Here is a 16,185-nt window from a genome sequence, read left to right as displayed (position 1 = left end):
TTTGTCTGAAATGGCCTGGGGTCTTCTGCCTGAGCAGGGGGCTGGACTAGAAGACCTCCGAGGTCCCTTCCAGCTCTGTTGTTAGCTATCATAATAATAATAGTAATAGTAATAATAGTAATAATAATAAAGTTGGAAGGGACCTCAGAGGTCATCTAGTCCAACCCCCTGCTCAGGCAGGAAACCCTACACCATTACGGACAAATGGCTGTCCAGTCTCATCATCATCATCATCATCATCATCATAAAGTTGGAAGGGACCTTAGAGGTCATCTAGTCCAACCCCCTGCTCAGGCGGAAGACCCCAGGCCATTTTAGACAGTCTGGTCTCGAACTGCTTCCATCCTGCGACGATATCTGTAATACCATCAAACATCCACATCTGCCTATCCCAGGTCCTGGGTAAGGACTCAATAGGTAGACAAAATGCCAAATCCAGTCTGAACATCTGGCTGACTGTGCGATGATCCATAACAACAACAACAACAACAACAACAACAACAACAACAATAATAATAATAATAATAATAATAATAATAATAATAATAATAATAATAATAATAATTGAAGAAAGAGACCGAGGGACTAATTCTGGCTGCACAAGACCAAGCCTTAAGGACAAATGCATAAGACAGCAACGGACAGTAAGTGCCGCCTATGCAAAGAAGCTGAAGAAACATTGGACCACCTGGTAAGCTGTTGCAAGAAGATTGCACAGACTGACTACAAGCAGCGGCATGACAAAGTAGAAACAATGGTGCATTGGAAGATCTGCAAAAAATATCATTTGCCTGTAAGCAAAAACTGGTGGGATCATAAAATAGAGAAAGTCATAGAAAATTATAAAATTAAAGTGCTCTGGGACTTCAGAATTCAAACAGACAAGCACTTGCAACATAACACCCCAGACTTAACAATTGTTGATAAGAAAGATAAAAAAGTCTGGATAGTGGACGTGGTAGTGCCTGGAGATAGCAGAATAGAAGAGAAAGAACTGGAGAAGATAACAAAATACAAAGACCTAGAAATAGAAATAGAAAGACTGTGGCAAAAGCAAGCAAGGGTGGTACCAATAGTCATAGGCTCCTTGGGTGCGATCCCAAAACAACTGGAGCACCACTTGAACACCATTGGCATTGACAAATTCGCTATTAGTCAATTGCAAAAGGCGGCCTTACTAGGAACTGCTTCCATCCTGCGACAATATCTGTAATACCATCAAACATCCACATCTGCCTATCCCAGGTCCTGGGTAAGGACTCGAAAGGTAGACAAAATGCCAAATCCAGTCTCAACATCTGGCTGACTGTGCGATGATTAATAATAATAATAATAATTAAAAAAAAATTGGAAGGGACCTTGGAGGTCATCTAATCCAACCCCCTGCTCAGGCAGGAAACCCTACACCATTTCGGACAAATGGCTGTCCAGTCTCTTCTTAAAAACTTCCAGTGTTGGAGCATTCACCGTTTCTGGAGGTGGGTTGTTCCTTATCTAAGCTGCAGTGGCGGATCTGGCCAGGATCTGGCCTCAATCAAAGCAGGGCTGCGTCACAGCCGGGCAACCATCGCACAATGTAGGCGAGGGGGTGGGTGCGGGGGTGGGTGAGGAGGGGTGTCAATCAAAGCGAATGCCAACTCTCAAAGGCCAAGGATGAGCTCAAGAAATTGATCCAGCTGAGCAGCCCTGCCAGCCGACGGACGGAGAGAGTGGCATGGAGAAAGCAGCTCATCAAAAGATTAAATCCATTTCTTTGGAGGGAGGAAGCTGGGGGCAGTGGCTGGGGGGGACTCTGGGGGGGGTGTTCCTCCCCCACAACAAGGACCGGCCCTACGTGGGGTCTTTCCTTCCCCATATCTGTTGAGGTGTCGAGGCGGGGAGCCAAGCTGCGTGGGTGGTGGCTGAGATCACTCCATCCATCCATCCATCCCTCCCTCCCTCCGTCTGTCTGTCTGTCTGTCCACCCACCCATCCGCCTTGCTTGACTGAAGGATGTAGCCCCTACGGGCGGTCCTCAACCTATGACGAAATTGGGACCAGAACCTCCGTCGCTAAGCCATGTGGCTCTTAAGTGAATCGCAGGGGTCTAGCGTGGGGGAAGCAAATCTGGCCTCCTCCGTTGAATTTGCTACTCAGAAGCCCCCCAGGAACGTTGCAAATGGCGGTCACAAGACCCTGGGACTCTACCACCCTCTGTAATAATAAAGGCAGGAGACCCCCTACCACTCCAGACAAGTGGTCTCTTCGTAAAAGCCTCCAGTGATGGAGCACCCGCAACTTCTGGTGGCGAGTAGTTCCACTGGTTAATTGTCCTCACTGTCAGGAAGTTTCTCCTTAGTTCTAGGTTGCTTCTCTCCTTGATGAGTTTCCATCCGTTGCTTCTTGTCCTGCCTTCAGGAGCTTTGGAAAATGGCTTGACTCCCTCTTCTTTGGGGCAGCCCCTGAGATATTGGAACATGGCTATCATGTTCCCCCTCGTCCTTCTTTACTCTAGACTGGCCAAAGCCAAGTCCTGCAGCTGTTCTTTTAGTCTACAGGCCTTGGATCCTCTTAGTTGCTCTTCTCTGCACTCTTTCTAGAGTCTCAACATCTTTTTTTACATTGTGGCAATGTAAAACGGGTGCAGCATGATGTTCCCCCCCCCCGCACCAGGTCTCCAGCAAGGGGGGACGTGACAGCCAGTGTTACAATATCTGAGGGGCTGCCACAAAAAAGAGGGGCTCAAATTAGTTTCCAAAGCCCCTGAAGGTAGGACAAGAAGCAACGGATAGAAACTAATCAAGGAGAGAAGCAACCTGGAACTAAGGAGAAACTTCCTGACAGTGAGAACAATTAACCAGTGGAACTACCTGCCCCCCAGAAGTTGTGAGTGCTCCATCACTGGAGATTTTTAAGAAAAGACTGGACAGCTATTGGTCTGGAATGGTATAGGGTTTTCTGCCTGAGCAGGGGGGTTGGACTAGATGACCTCCAAGGTCCCTTCCAGCTCTGTTATTCTATTCTATTCTATTCTATTCTATTCTATTCTATTCTATTCTATTCTATTCTATGTTCTTTTCTATTTTCTATTCTATTCTATATTCTATTCTATATTCCATTCTATTCTATTCTGTTCTGTTCTGTTCTAATTCTATTCTATTCTATTCTATTCTCCATTCCATATTCTATTCTAATTCTATTCTATTCTATTCTTTTCTATTCTATTCCTATTCTATTCTATTCTATTCTATTCTATTCTATTCTATTCTATGTTCTTTTCTATTTTCTATTCTATTCTATATTCTATTCTATTCTATTCTCTGTTCTGTTCTATTCTAATTCTATTCTATTCTATTCTATTCTATGTTCTTTTCTATGTTCTTTTCTATTTTCTATTCTATTCTATATTCCATTCTATTTTGTTCTGTTCTGTTCTGTTCTAATTCTATTCTATTCTATCCTATCCCATTCCATTCCTTCTTCCTCGTCCTCCAAAGCTTGTCAGAATTTCATTCTTCAGTCTTTCCCACAAAGGGCTGACCGTTCATGAGGTCTGGATTGCAGCTGCTGCGGGGCAGAGGGGGATGGGAGTTGTAGTCCCATCAGGTCGGAAAAACCCTGTCTGGGGAAAGCTGAGCAATTTCTCTCTCCCCCCCCCCCTGATGTGTAGCAATCACAGGCACATTCCTCTGGGTGTGAATTCACCCTGGGCCGTGTGTGCCTTCTGACACCGCCACCCCTGTCCCGGCACACGCCGCTTCCCTGCCAGGACCCCTGGCCTTCTGCAACTCAACGCTCACCCACAAAAAAGCCACCCTCGCCGGAGAAAAGCCGCCAGGCAAAAATCAGGCACGCCCGGGCAGATAAACGGCTGGCTAGGCAGATGCACGTCTTGGGAATCCGGTACATGGATCCGTGCGAGAAGAGCAATGCGCAGGAAAGAAAAGGAATGTGCATTGGCCAAATTTTCTGCCCAGGCGACGCCGAAAGGACCAGGAAAAAGCAGAATTCAAACTTTGCACCTTGCAAAAAAGAAAAAAAACCCACTCCCCTCCAAACTCTCTCTCTCTTGCCCCTCCCCAACAGGCACTCCCCCCCCTCCAAGACTCACCTTCTTCCTTTCGGGGGGAGGGAGTGGGGGATTTGGGGGTGTCGCTGGTGGCAGCCCCTGTCAATCCCAGCTGGGCCTGGGTCCGGGTGGTGCCCCCCACCTGCCTCTCTGCCAGGGCCAGCCCTCGGCTGCCTCGGTTTCCCAGCCTCTGGAGCGTCCTGGCAGCAGCAGACACCCCCAGACGGTTCCCATGGAGACGGCATCAAGGAGGATGCCAGAAAAAAAGAGATGTCATCTCGGACAGAAGGAAAGAAGGAAGGAAAGAAAGGAAAGAAAGAAAGAAGGAGGGAAAGAAGGAAGGAAAGAAGGAAAAGGAGGGAAAAGGAAGAAAAGAAGGAAGGAAGAGAAAGAAGGAAGGAAGGAAAGAAAGGAAAGAAGGAAGGAGGGAAATAAGGAAGTAAAGAAGGAAGGAAAGAAGGAAGAAAAGAAGGAAGGAAAGAGGGAAGGAAAGACGCAAAGAAGCAAAGGAGGAAGGAAAGAAAGAAGGAAGGAAAGGAAAGAAGGAAGGAAGGAAGGAAGGAAGGAAAGAAAGGAAGGAAGGAAGGGAAAGAAGGAAGGTAGGAAAGGAAGGAAAGAAAGGAAAGAAGGAAGGAAGGAAGGAAGGAAGGAAAGAAAGGAAAGAAAGAGGGAAATAAGGAAGAAAAGAAGGAAGAAAAGAAGGAAGGAAGGAAGGAAGGCGGGAAAGAAGGAAGGAAAGAGGGAAGGAAAGAAGCAAAGAAGCAAAGGAGGAAGGAAAGAAAGGAAAGAAAGAAGGAAAGAAGGAAGCAAGGAAGGAAGGAAAAGGAAGGAAAGAAGGAAAAGAAAGAGAAGGAGAGAGAAAGAGACAGAAAAAGAGAGAGATGGAGGGAGGGAAAGAGGGAGAGAGAAAGAGGGAGAAAGGGAGAAAGGGGGAGGGAAGGGGAGGGGAGGGAGGGAGGGAGAAAAACAGAGAGGGAGAGAGAAAGAGACAGAAAATGAGAGAGATGAAGGGAGAGAAGGAGAGAGAAAGAGAGGGAGAAAGGAGAAAGGAGGGGGAGGGAAGGGAAGGGAAGGGAAAAATAAGGGGCAGGATTGAACCACCTGACCAAAGCAGCCGAGAGGGGTCTTCCCCAGATCCATCCCAGCACAAAGACATCTGGAGTCCTGACAAACCTGCTCAAAATCTACCTCTCCTTCTTCAACCGCCTCAAGAGAGTTGTGGGGCCCTCTTCTCATCCAGCCATGCCCCCCCCTCCTCCTCCTCCTCTTCCTCCATCACCCAACTCCATCCTCAGACCTTCCAGGTCTCTCCCCCCCCCCCAGAGACCCTCTTCTCCCCAGCCCAGATGCCAGCCAAGCCTTTTATGTGCATCCCCCCCCCCCAAAAAAACCCTCAGCACCTTAAAAATCAGAGGCCGGATGAGAGCAGCTAGAAGCTCCCAGCTGCCTTTCAAAAGGCCACTGTTTCTATTCCTCCCCCACTTGCCTCCCCCAGAAAACCAGCCCCTCACCAGAATTTTCTAGCATAAAGCCCTTTAGAGGATGAGTGAGTGGATCTGCACCCCCCCCCTTATTGATTGAAATTTGATCTGGATAAATAAATAAGTAGTTAAGTAAATAAATAAGTAAATGGTTCAATGTATTTCGAAGTCAACACATTAAATGTTATCCCTGGAGTCTTTGAAGAAGAGACGGGATAACCATTTGTTCAAAATGGCCTAGAATTTCCCGCTCAAGTAGCGGGTGGTGGGGGGAGTGGACTAGAAGACCTCCAAGGTCCCTTCCAACTCGGTTTATTCTGTGTTCTACGTTTGTGGGTTCTCCAACACTGGGGGCTTTTAAGAAGAGACTGGACAGCCCTTCGTCTGGCATGGTCTAGGGCAGGGGTAGGCAACCTTGGCTCTTTTAGGACTCGCGGACTTCAACTCCCAGAATTCCTGAGCCAGCATGGGGGAACTATGGCCCCCTCATGACTCGGGGACTTCAACTCCCAGAATTCCTGAGCCAGCATGGGGGAACTATGGCTCCCTTTATGACTCGGGGACTTCAACTCCCAGAATTCCTGAGCCAGCATGGGGGAACTATGGCTCCCTTTATGACTCGGGGACTTCAACTCCCAGAATTCCTGAGCCAGCATGGGGGAACTGTGGCCCCCTCATGACTCGGGGACTTCAACTCCCAGAATTCCTCAGCCAGCATGGGGGAACTATGGCCCCCTCATGACTCGGGGACTTCAACTCCCAGAATTCCTGAGCCAGCATGGGGGAACTATGGCCCCCTCATGACTCGTGGACTTCAACTCCCAGAATTCCTCAGCCAGCATGGGGGAACTATGGCCCCCTCATGACTCGTGCACTTCAGCTCCCAGAATTCCTCAGCCAACGTGGGGGAACTATGGCCCCCTCATGACTCTTGGACTTCAACTCCCAGACTTCCTGAGCCAGCATGGGGGAACTATGGCCCCCTCATGACTCGTGGACTTCAACTCCCAGAATTCCTCAGCCAGCATGGGGGAACTATGGCCCCCTCATGACTCAGGGATTTCAACTCCCAGAATTCCTGAGCCAGCCTGGCTCAGCTTGGAAACCTCTCCCTTTCCCCTCAGCGTGGCTGGCTCAGGAATTCTGGGAGTCGAAGTCCACGAGTCCTAAAAGAGCCAAGGCGGCCTACCCCTGTTCTAGGGGGTTGGACTAGATGACCTCCAAGGTCCCTTCCAACTCTGTCTTTCTGTGACTTGCTAATCAATGAGGGCTGGAAAATCCCATTACAATTTTTGCATTAAAATTTCTCCCACTTCTACATCTGAAATCAAACGCGGGACGAGCTTAGGCTGCTGCAATGGTTAATCTGAATAAGACACTAACTCTAGTGAGACCCCACCTGGAATACTGCAGCCAGCTTTGGTCACCATACTACAAAAAAGATGTTGAGACTTTGGAAAAAGTTCAGAGAAGAGCAACTAAGAGGATTCAAGGCCTGGAGACTAAAACCTACGAAGAACGGCTGCAGGACTTGGATTTGGCTAGTCTAGAGAAAAGAAGAAATAGGGGGGACAGGATAGCAGGATAGGATATCTGAGGGGTAGCAGGATAGCAGGACAGGATATCTGAGGGGCTGCCCCAAAGAGGAGGGGGTCACGTTATTCTCCAAAGCACCAGAGGGCAGGACAAGAAACAATAATTGGAAACTGACCAAAGAGAAAAGCAACCTGGAATTAAGGAGAAACCTCCTGACAGTGAGGACAATTAACCAGTGGAACAGCTTGCCACCAGAAGTTGTGGGTGCTCCATCACTGGAGGTTTTTAAGAAAAGACTGGACAGTCACTTGTCTGAGATGGTATAGGTTCTCCTGCTTGAGCAGGGGGCTGGACTAGAAGACCTCCAAGGTCCCTTCCAGCACTATTCTATTCTAAGACCTCAAAAAGCAGAGATATTGATAGAGATACAAAAAGCTGGCTAGTTAGAGCAATAGTTTCCCCTATAATGACATCTGGGGGTGAGTGTTGGATGCTAAGAACGGCTGATTGAAGAATTGGTGCCTCTGAATTGTGATGCCGGCCTAAATTTACTGCACCTACCACGGACAGCCAGAGCTAACAGAGAGACGTTAAATCATATAAAAGCAGACACATCTCTCGAAGCTAAAATCACAAGACTATGTCTGATCTACTTTGGCCGTGTCGTGCGTGCCAATTTATTTATTGGAGAAGTCCAACAGTCCATTTTTTTCTTCTGGGCTTAACGGAAAAAGACTTGGGGGATGGAATTTGGAACTTTGATCTTATATCTGCCGACGGCAGCAAGACATTTTTGTATGCCCCAAAATGGATGGACGCTTTGACCCCCACCATCGTCCAATGGCTGCAGAAGCCGATGGAGTTGGGCACAGGGGGCTGAATTGACCGTTTTGATGAAAGAAAACAATATAGCAATAATAATAATAATAATAATAATAATAATAATAATAATAATAACAACAACAACAACAACAACAACAACAACAATAACATAACGCCCCAGACTTAACAATTGTCGATAAGAAAGACAAAAAAGTCTTGGACGTGGCAGTGCCTGGAGACAGCAGAATAGACGAGAAAGAACTGGAGAAGATAACAAAATACAAAGACCTCCAAATAGAAATAGAAAGACTGTGGCAAAAGCAAGCAAGGGTAGTACCAATAGTCATAGGCTCCTTGGGTGCAATCCCAAAACAACTGGAGCACCACTTGAACACCATTGGCATTGACAAATTCGCTATTAGTCAATTGCAAAAGTTGGCCTTACTAGGAATTGCTTCCATCCTGCGACGATACCTGTAATACCATCAAACATCCACATCTGCCTATCCCAGGTCCTGGGTAAGGACTCGATAGGTAGACAAAATGCCAAATCCAGTCTGAACATCTGGCTGACTGTGCGATGATCCATAATAATAATAATTATTATTATTATTATCAATTAGATGATTGATAATAATAATAATAAAAAAGTTGGAATGGAGTACTCTTGTTTCTACGTGGAAACCACTTCTGGACTTTGTGCTCGAGGTGGGGAAAAAAAATATGAAACTTTGATTTTGAGTTTTACTGATTAGATTGATTTGTGGCTACGGAAATCGCTAGTTTATACTATGATGGGAAGGTAAAACGTTGAGGTTCAATGTTAACGCTTCATTTTACTGCAACAGAGCAAGTCGGAAGTCCATGCCTTTCTTTTTCCCCTTCTTCCCCTCACTTTTTTTCCCTCCCCACTGTGTCCTATTTGTTTTGTGCTTTGTATTTATCATCTAGTAAAATGTTACAAACAGGAAAGTTGGAAAAAGAGAGAGAGAGAGGGAAGGACAGAGAGAAACAGAGAGAGAGAGAAAGGGAGAGAGGGATAGAGAGAGAAAGAGAAGAAAGGAAAGAGAAAGAGAGAGAGGGAGAGAGAGGGAGAGGGATAGAGAAAGAAAGGGGGAGAGGGAGGGAAAGAGAAAGGGAGAGGGGGAGAGGGATAGAGAAAGAGAGAGAAAGAGAAAGAGAGAGAGGGAGAGAGAGAGAAAAACAGAGAGAGAGAGAAAGGGAGAGAGGGATAGAGAGAGAAAGAGGGAGGGAAAGAGAAAGGGAGAGAGGGAGAGAGAGGGAGAGAGAGGGAGAGGGATAGAGAAAGAAAGGGGGAGAGGGAGGGAAAGAGAAAGGGAAAGGGGGAGAGGGATAGAGAAAGAGAGAGTGAGGGAGGGAGAGAAACAGAAACACAGAGAGAGAAAGAGAGAGGGAGAGGGAGGGAGGGAGAGAAAATAGAGAGGGAGAGAGGGAGAGGGATAGAGAAAAAGAGAGGGAGGAAAAGAGAAAGGGACAAGGAGAGGGAGGAAGGGAGAGAAACAGAAACACAGAGAGAGAGAGGGGGGAGAGGGAGGGAAAGAGGGAGGGAGGGAGAGAAAATAGAGAGAGAGGGAGAGAGGGAGAGGGATAGAGAAAAAGAGAGGGAGGGAAAGAGAAAGGGAGAGAGGGAGAGGGAGGAAGGGAGAGAAACAGAGAGAGAGAGAGAGAGAGAGAGAGAGGGAGAGAGAGAAGTCCATGATGAAGAAGAAGAAGGGGCAAGCAAAGAACACACTGGCTTGATAATATCAAAACAGATGCAAAGCTGAACATGCAACAATTGAGAGGAGCTGTGATCAGACAGGGCAGCCGGGAGAGCAGGTGCCTATAAAATCACCAAGAGATGGACACAAATAAATGGTTAAAAATGAACAATCATGTGTATCCATTCCAACAAGCCCAAAGAAAGTCCAGAATGGTGTGGGATCTCCTACCATGTGCGGCGGGGGGGGTGGGGGGGTGGACTAGAAGACCTCCAAGGTCCCTTCCAACTCTCTTATTCTATGTTCTAAGACCATTGCATATTTCTGAGTATCCAAAAGTGGGGCAAGATTTTGATAATCCTTCCAGGAAGGAAGGAAGGAAGGAAGGAAGGAAGGAAGGAAGGAAGGAAGGAAGGAAGGAAGGAAGGAAGGAAGGAAGGAAGGAAGGAAGGGGAAGGAAGATGGGGAGGGAAGGGAGGGAAGGAGGAAGGAAGGGAAGGGAGGGGGAAGGGGAAGGGAAGGGAAGGAAGGGAAGGAAGGAAGGAAGGAAGGAAGGAAGGAAGGGGAAGGGATGGGAGGGAAGGGAAGGAAGGAAAGGAAGGAAGGGAGGGAGGGAGGGAGGGAGGGAGGGAGGAAGGGAAGGGAAGGGAAGGGAAGGAAGGGAAGGAAGGGAAGGAAGGAAAGGAAGGAAGGAAGGAAGGAAGGAAGGGAGTGCCTGAATGTAACAGAAGCCAGGTTTTCTGCCTGAGTAGGGGGTTGGACTAGAAGACCTCCAAGGTCCCTTCCAACATTACTACTACTACTATACTACTACCACTACTACTACTACTATTATTTGTTATTACAAAAGCATCTTGCTTGCTGTGGTGCAAAGGATGCACTGAATATCGCATCCAGCGTTTGCATAAGTGACACTCTGGATGCTGGGCATGGGATGCTTTGCGTCAGTTGTGTCCCCTGTGGGTGAGGCCACCTGCCAGCCTTCGGGCTAAGCCAGCTCACCAAAGAGAGGTCAGGAGGACTCTGGGAGGAATTTCAAAGCTTTTACAGACCTTGAAAACCCCTTGAAGCTGCTCTCTGCCTTGACTTATAAAACTAACAAAATCCAAGCAAGCTTGTTTTGAATATTCCAGTCTTTGAGGGGCTACCCCAAGGAGGAGGGGGTCAATTTTTAATAATAACAACAATAATAATAAAGCTGGAAGGGACCTTGGAGGTCATCTAGTCCAACCCCCTGGTCAGGCAGGAAACTCTACACCATTTTGGACAAATCTCGGAGTCTTAGAGCAGTGGTTCTCAACCTTTTTAATGCCGCGACCCCCAACCGGTCGTAAGTCGAGGACTACTCAACCGGTCATAAGTCGAGGACTACTCAACTGGTGCAGCCCCGTTTGCAGAAGGGGACTTTTGGCGGGCTCAGCAGGGCAGAGACAGCCTGGACCATTCCTATTGGCTTTGGAAAGCCAATAGAATTAGACTCTATTCAAGAGAGTCTCTTCTATTGGCTTTCAAAAGCCAATAGAATAAATGGGAGTAGCACAGCCAAGGAAAAGGGGGGGGAAGAATGGCGGACTGCGTTGTTTGGTAACCCCCGTGAAATGGTCGTTCGACCCCAAATGGGGTCCCGACCCACAGGTGGAGAACCGCTGTCTTAGAGGGACCTCGGAGTCCTAGTAGACAATCACCTAAATAGGAGCCAGCCGTGTGCTGCAGCTGCCAAAAAGGCCAACTCAGTGCTAGGCTGCATTAACAGAGGGATAGAATCAGGATCACGTGAAGTATTAATACCACTTTACAAGGCCTTGGTAAGGCCACACTTGGAATCCTGCATCCAGTTTTGGCCACCACGATGTAAAAAAGATGTTGAGATTCCAGAAAGAGTACAGAGAAGAGCAACAAAGATGATTAAGGGACTGGAGGCTAAAACATATAAGGAACGGTTGCTGGAATTGGGTATGTGTAGTTTAACGAAGAGAAGGACGAGGGGGGACATGATAGCAGCCTTCCAATATCTCAGGGGCTGCCCCAAAGAAGAGGGAGTCAAGCTGTTCTCCAAAGCCCCTGAAGGCAGGACAAGAAGCAACTCCAGTGCTCTTCTCTGTACTCTTTCTAGAGTCTCAACATCTTTTTTATATCATGGTGACTAAAACTGGATGCAGGATTCCAAGTGTGGCCTTACCAAGGCCTTGTAAAGTGGTATCAACACTTCACGTGATCTTGATTCTATCCCTCTGTTAATGCAGCCCAGCACTGTGTTGGCCTTATATATAAGATATAAGATAAGATGATAAGCTTTATTGTTAGAACAATTAACCAGTGGAACTCCTTGCCTCCAGAAGCGGTGAATGCTCCAACACTGGACGTTTTTAAGAAGAGACTGGACAGCCATTTGTCTGAAATGGTGTAGGGTTTCCTGCCTAAGCAGGGGGTTGGACTAGATGACCTCCAAGGTCCCTTCCAACTTTATTGTTGTTGTTGTTGTTGTTGTTGTTGTCGTCATCATTTTTTTACTGTTGGCACAACGGCACACATCAAAAATGAAATTTAGTTGCCCGCTCTCAAAGTGAAACACATACATGACACACACCTAAACATACTATGAACAACCTATGTATAGACCCACATCCCTACATATACATAGCCAATAATATTAAATACTGCCCATCTTGAATTTATAACGGAAGGAGGAAGTTGGAGAGTTCACAAGGTTCACAAGGTTATTTGCAATTTGATTGTCTGTGTTGGTGGCTTAGTAGACTGAGGTACTGCTTGGAACATAGAATAACAGAGTTGGACGGGACCTTGGAGGTCAGCTAGTCCAACCCCCTGCTCAAGCAGGCTGTCCAGTCTCTTCTTAAAAGCCTCCAGGGATGCAGCACCTACAGCTTTCTAGACTAGAGACAAGTCGTTCCACTGGTTAATTGTCCTCACTGTCAGAAAATTCCTCCTTATTTCTACGTTGAATCTCTCCTTGATCAGTTTCCATCCGTTATTCCTTGTCTGGCCTTCTGGTGCTTTTTGGAGAATAGGTTGAACCCCCCCCCCTCTCCTCTGTGCAAGCCCCTCAAATATTGGAGCGCTGCTCTCCTGTCCTCCCTGATCCTTCTCTTTACTACATACATTCCTGCCACCGCTCTTCACTCTGTTTCAGCCTCCAAGTCTCCTCGTCCTCTTTGTTGCTCTTCTCTGGGTCTTTCCAGAGTCAGAAGTGTTTAGGGCTTGATAAGTCAGACAAGCACTCAAACGGTAAACAACACCTTAATGAAAGAACTACAAAGGAGAAAACAACACTCCCATCAGTGTTGGGAGGGAAAGCCATGTGTAAATAAAGAGGGAGCAAAGCCCACCTCCTTCTAGCATTGATGGCGTTACCTAGTTGGGTCGTGAAATGTCTGCAAGAAAATCAGCAACTTCAGAGAGTAGCCCACAATTCTCCTTCTCCTTTTCTATCACCAGTCCTCCTCCTCCTCCTCCTCCTCCTCCTCCTCCTCCTCCTCCTCCTCCTCCTCCTCCTCTGCAAATCCCACTCCCTTCTAGCACTGATGACGTTCCCTAGTTGGGTCACGAAACGTCTGCAAGGAAACAAGCTCAGAGAGCACCAGGGACCCCACAGTTCTCCCCCTCCTCCTCCTCCTCCTCCTCCTCCTCCTCCTCCTCCTCCTCCTCCTCCTCCTCCTCCTCCTCCTCCTCTCACAGTTGCTACTATTGAGCAAGGAACCACCTCTACTATAGCTGTGCATGTGGTTTTTCTTGCCTAAGTGTAAAACCTTTTCTCACCACAGAATTTCATTTTACTAGCTAGGGCCCATTGTTCAAATCCTTTGGGATCCTGAGCTTGCTCAGAGAGCACCGAGGACCCCACAAACCACGTATTAACATGGCTGAGTGTGCAAAGCTCTGTGGCACACTGCCCTGGGCAGAATTTACTCCAAGAAGCAGGCTTGCACCTGCAGCCAGATTAGACACGATCCGCTGGTGCAATTAAGCATAAATTGTATAAATTGCTTTCCCCCCCAAAAAAAGCCAACAGGGCAGGGAGGGGGAGTCCCCATTCTGGATCCAGATGGGGAGGTTAAGTGGGTTTTAACGGTATTTGGATCCTGTCCCCATCCTGCGTTTGGGCAGGAAAGGTCTACGGTCCAGCAACGAAGCCTCTCTCGCTCGCTCGCTGAGGCAAAAGCCAAGTTGCTACTTTGCAGGTGAGGAGAACCTTTAAGTCCAAGATGTCCACCTGTCTTTTGACTCTGGGTTGAGGCTGCTAATTGGAAGGGCAAATGGCTCCTTCTCTATCCGAAATTGATTTGAAAGGGCTCCAAGATCACCGCAGATGGGGACTGCAGCCAAGAAATTAAAAGACGCTTGCTCCTGGGGAGGAAAGCTATGGCAAATCTAGACAGCCTACTAAAAAGCAGAGACATCACCCTGCCAACAAAAGTGCGTATAGTCCAGGCCGTGGTTTTCCCAGTTGCAATGTATGGCTGTGAAAGTTGGACCCTAAGAAAGGCTGAGCGCCAAAGAATTGAGGCCTTTGAACTCTGGTGCTGGAGAAGACTCCCGCGAGTCCCCTGGACTGCAAGGCGATCCAACCGGTCAGTCCTAGAAGAGATCAACCCCGACTGCTCTTTAGAAGGCCAGATCCTGAAGTGGAAACTCAAATACTTTGGCCACCTAACAAGAAGGAAGGACTCACTGGAGAAGAGCCTAATGCTGGGAAAGATGGAGGGCAATAGAAGAAGGGGACGACAGAGAATGAGATGGCTGGATGGAGTCCCTGAAGCAGTAGGTGTGAACTTAAATGGACTCCAGAAGATGGTAGAGGACAGGAAGACCTGGAGGAACGTTGTCCATGGGGTCACGATGGGTCGGACACGACTTCGCAATTAACAACAACAACAAAGACCAGAGACCGAGGCACGCACTTCTGTTTTTAAATCTTAGGCACAGCAGAAGGATGCTCTGGGGGGCAGTCTCGGAGCTAACCACCCCCCCCATGAAACCCGTTGCTACGCAAAATTGGATTCTGCAGCACGCTCACCTCTGCCAGTGCCCACTAGAACGGGGTGGGACCCGTCTGCAACCCCTGCTCCTTCCTTCCCGCCCACCGCGGGGGGGGGGGGCTGCTCGGAGCCCTCACCAAATGAAAACATTCACGGGTCTCCAGGGGTAAAAATCCCCCACCAGCCTCGTGCAACGCCCGTTCGGATCTGCCCAAGGTTCCCCCCCCCCAGCTACCAAGGGGAGGCGACCCAGTTCAGCCAGGCCCAGAATTGTGCGAAATCTTGAAATTCTCATTTCCCCCCCCCCCCGGCACGTTTCAGCCCCCGAGATGCAAATTTGAATTCCAAAGGGGGGATTCAGTCTTGTTGAGCTGACTCTTCTTCGCAACCTGGTGCCGAGCTGTCAAGCAGGGAAGCGAGTTCGAGAGTTGCCCCTTTAGAGGGGAAAGAGTTGGGGGGGGGAGATCCAGGCCAGGAGGGGGCGAAGTTTGGGCTGAGTTGAGGGGCTGGGGGGGTGTTGCTGGGCCCGACTTAAAGACCAATAGATAGATCAGAAGTAAAGCTCCACCATCTGCTTTGCAGAAATGCCAGCGATGCTGCCTGCCGCTGTGGCCGGTACCCACAACTGCATAGTAGAGTTGCTGTGTAAGGAACAACTTTACAGTGAACACACCCCAACCAAGGCCCGTGGTCAGGTTCCTCCCAGAGATAAACCAGCTTCGAACTGCCTTTCAGGGTTCCAACAGAGCTCAAAGGAAGCCGGGATAAAGGGAAATCAGGGCAACGGTTACCCCAAGGAGCCCCCACCCCTGACACCCGTTATTGTTTTGAAAGGCAAGTTTCTTGTCCTTATGGAAGGAGGGTGACTGGGGGGAAGTGGGCTGGGGCTGAGCGGGGGGGGGCCACTTCTAGAGAGCAGGGAGATCGGAGGAGGAGGAGGAGGAGGAAAAGGAAAAGGGGAGGAATAAGAGGAAGAGAAAGAGGAGAAGGAGGAAAAGAGGAGGAAGGAGAGGAAGAGAGGAGAAGAGGAGGAAAAGGGGAAGAAGAAGAAGAGAGGAGGAGGAAGAGGAAAAAGGGAGGAAGAAGAGGAAGAGAAAGAGAGGAGGAGGAGGAAAAGGGGAGGAAGAAGAGGAAGAGAGAGGAGGAGGAAGAGGAGGAAAAGGGGAGAAAGAGAAAGAGAAAGAGAGAAGAGGAGGAAAAGGGGAGGAAGAAGAGAAAGAGAGGAGGAGGAGGAGGAAAAGGGGAGGAAGAAGAGGAAGAGAGGAGGAGGAGGAGGAAAAAGGGAGGAAGAAGAGGAAGAGAAAGAGAGGAGGAGGAGGAAAAGGGGTGGAAGAAGAGGAAGAGAGAGGAGGAGGAAGAGGAGGAAAAGGGGAGAAAGAAGAGGAAGAGAGAGGAGGAAGAGGAAAAGGGGAGGAAGAAGAGGAAGAGAAAGAGAGAAGAGGAGGAAAAGGGGAGGAAGAAGAGAAAGAGAGGAGGAGGAGAAGGGGAGGAAGAAGAGGAAGAGAAAGAGAGGAGGAAGAGGAGGAAAAGGAGAGGAAGAAGAGAAAGAGAGGAGGAAGAGGAAGAGAGGAAGAGGAGGA

Source organism: Crotalus tigris, unplaced genomic scaffold (genome assembly GCF_016545835.1).
Source record: "Crotalus tigris isolate CLP2741 ecotype Arizona unplaced genomic scaffold, ASM1654583v1 scf7180000024302.2721777, whole genome shotgun sequence".
Taxonomy (NCBI): Eukaryota; Metazoa; Chordata; class Lepidosauria; order Squamata; family Viperidae; genus Crotalus; species Crotalus tigris.
The sequence above is the reverse complement of the archived record's forward strand: the minus strand, read 5'-3'. Positions refer to the sequence as shown.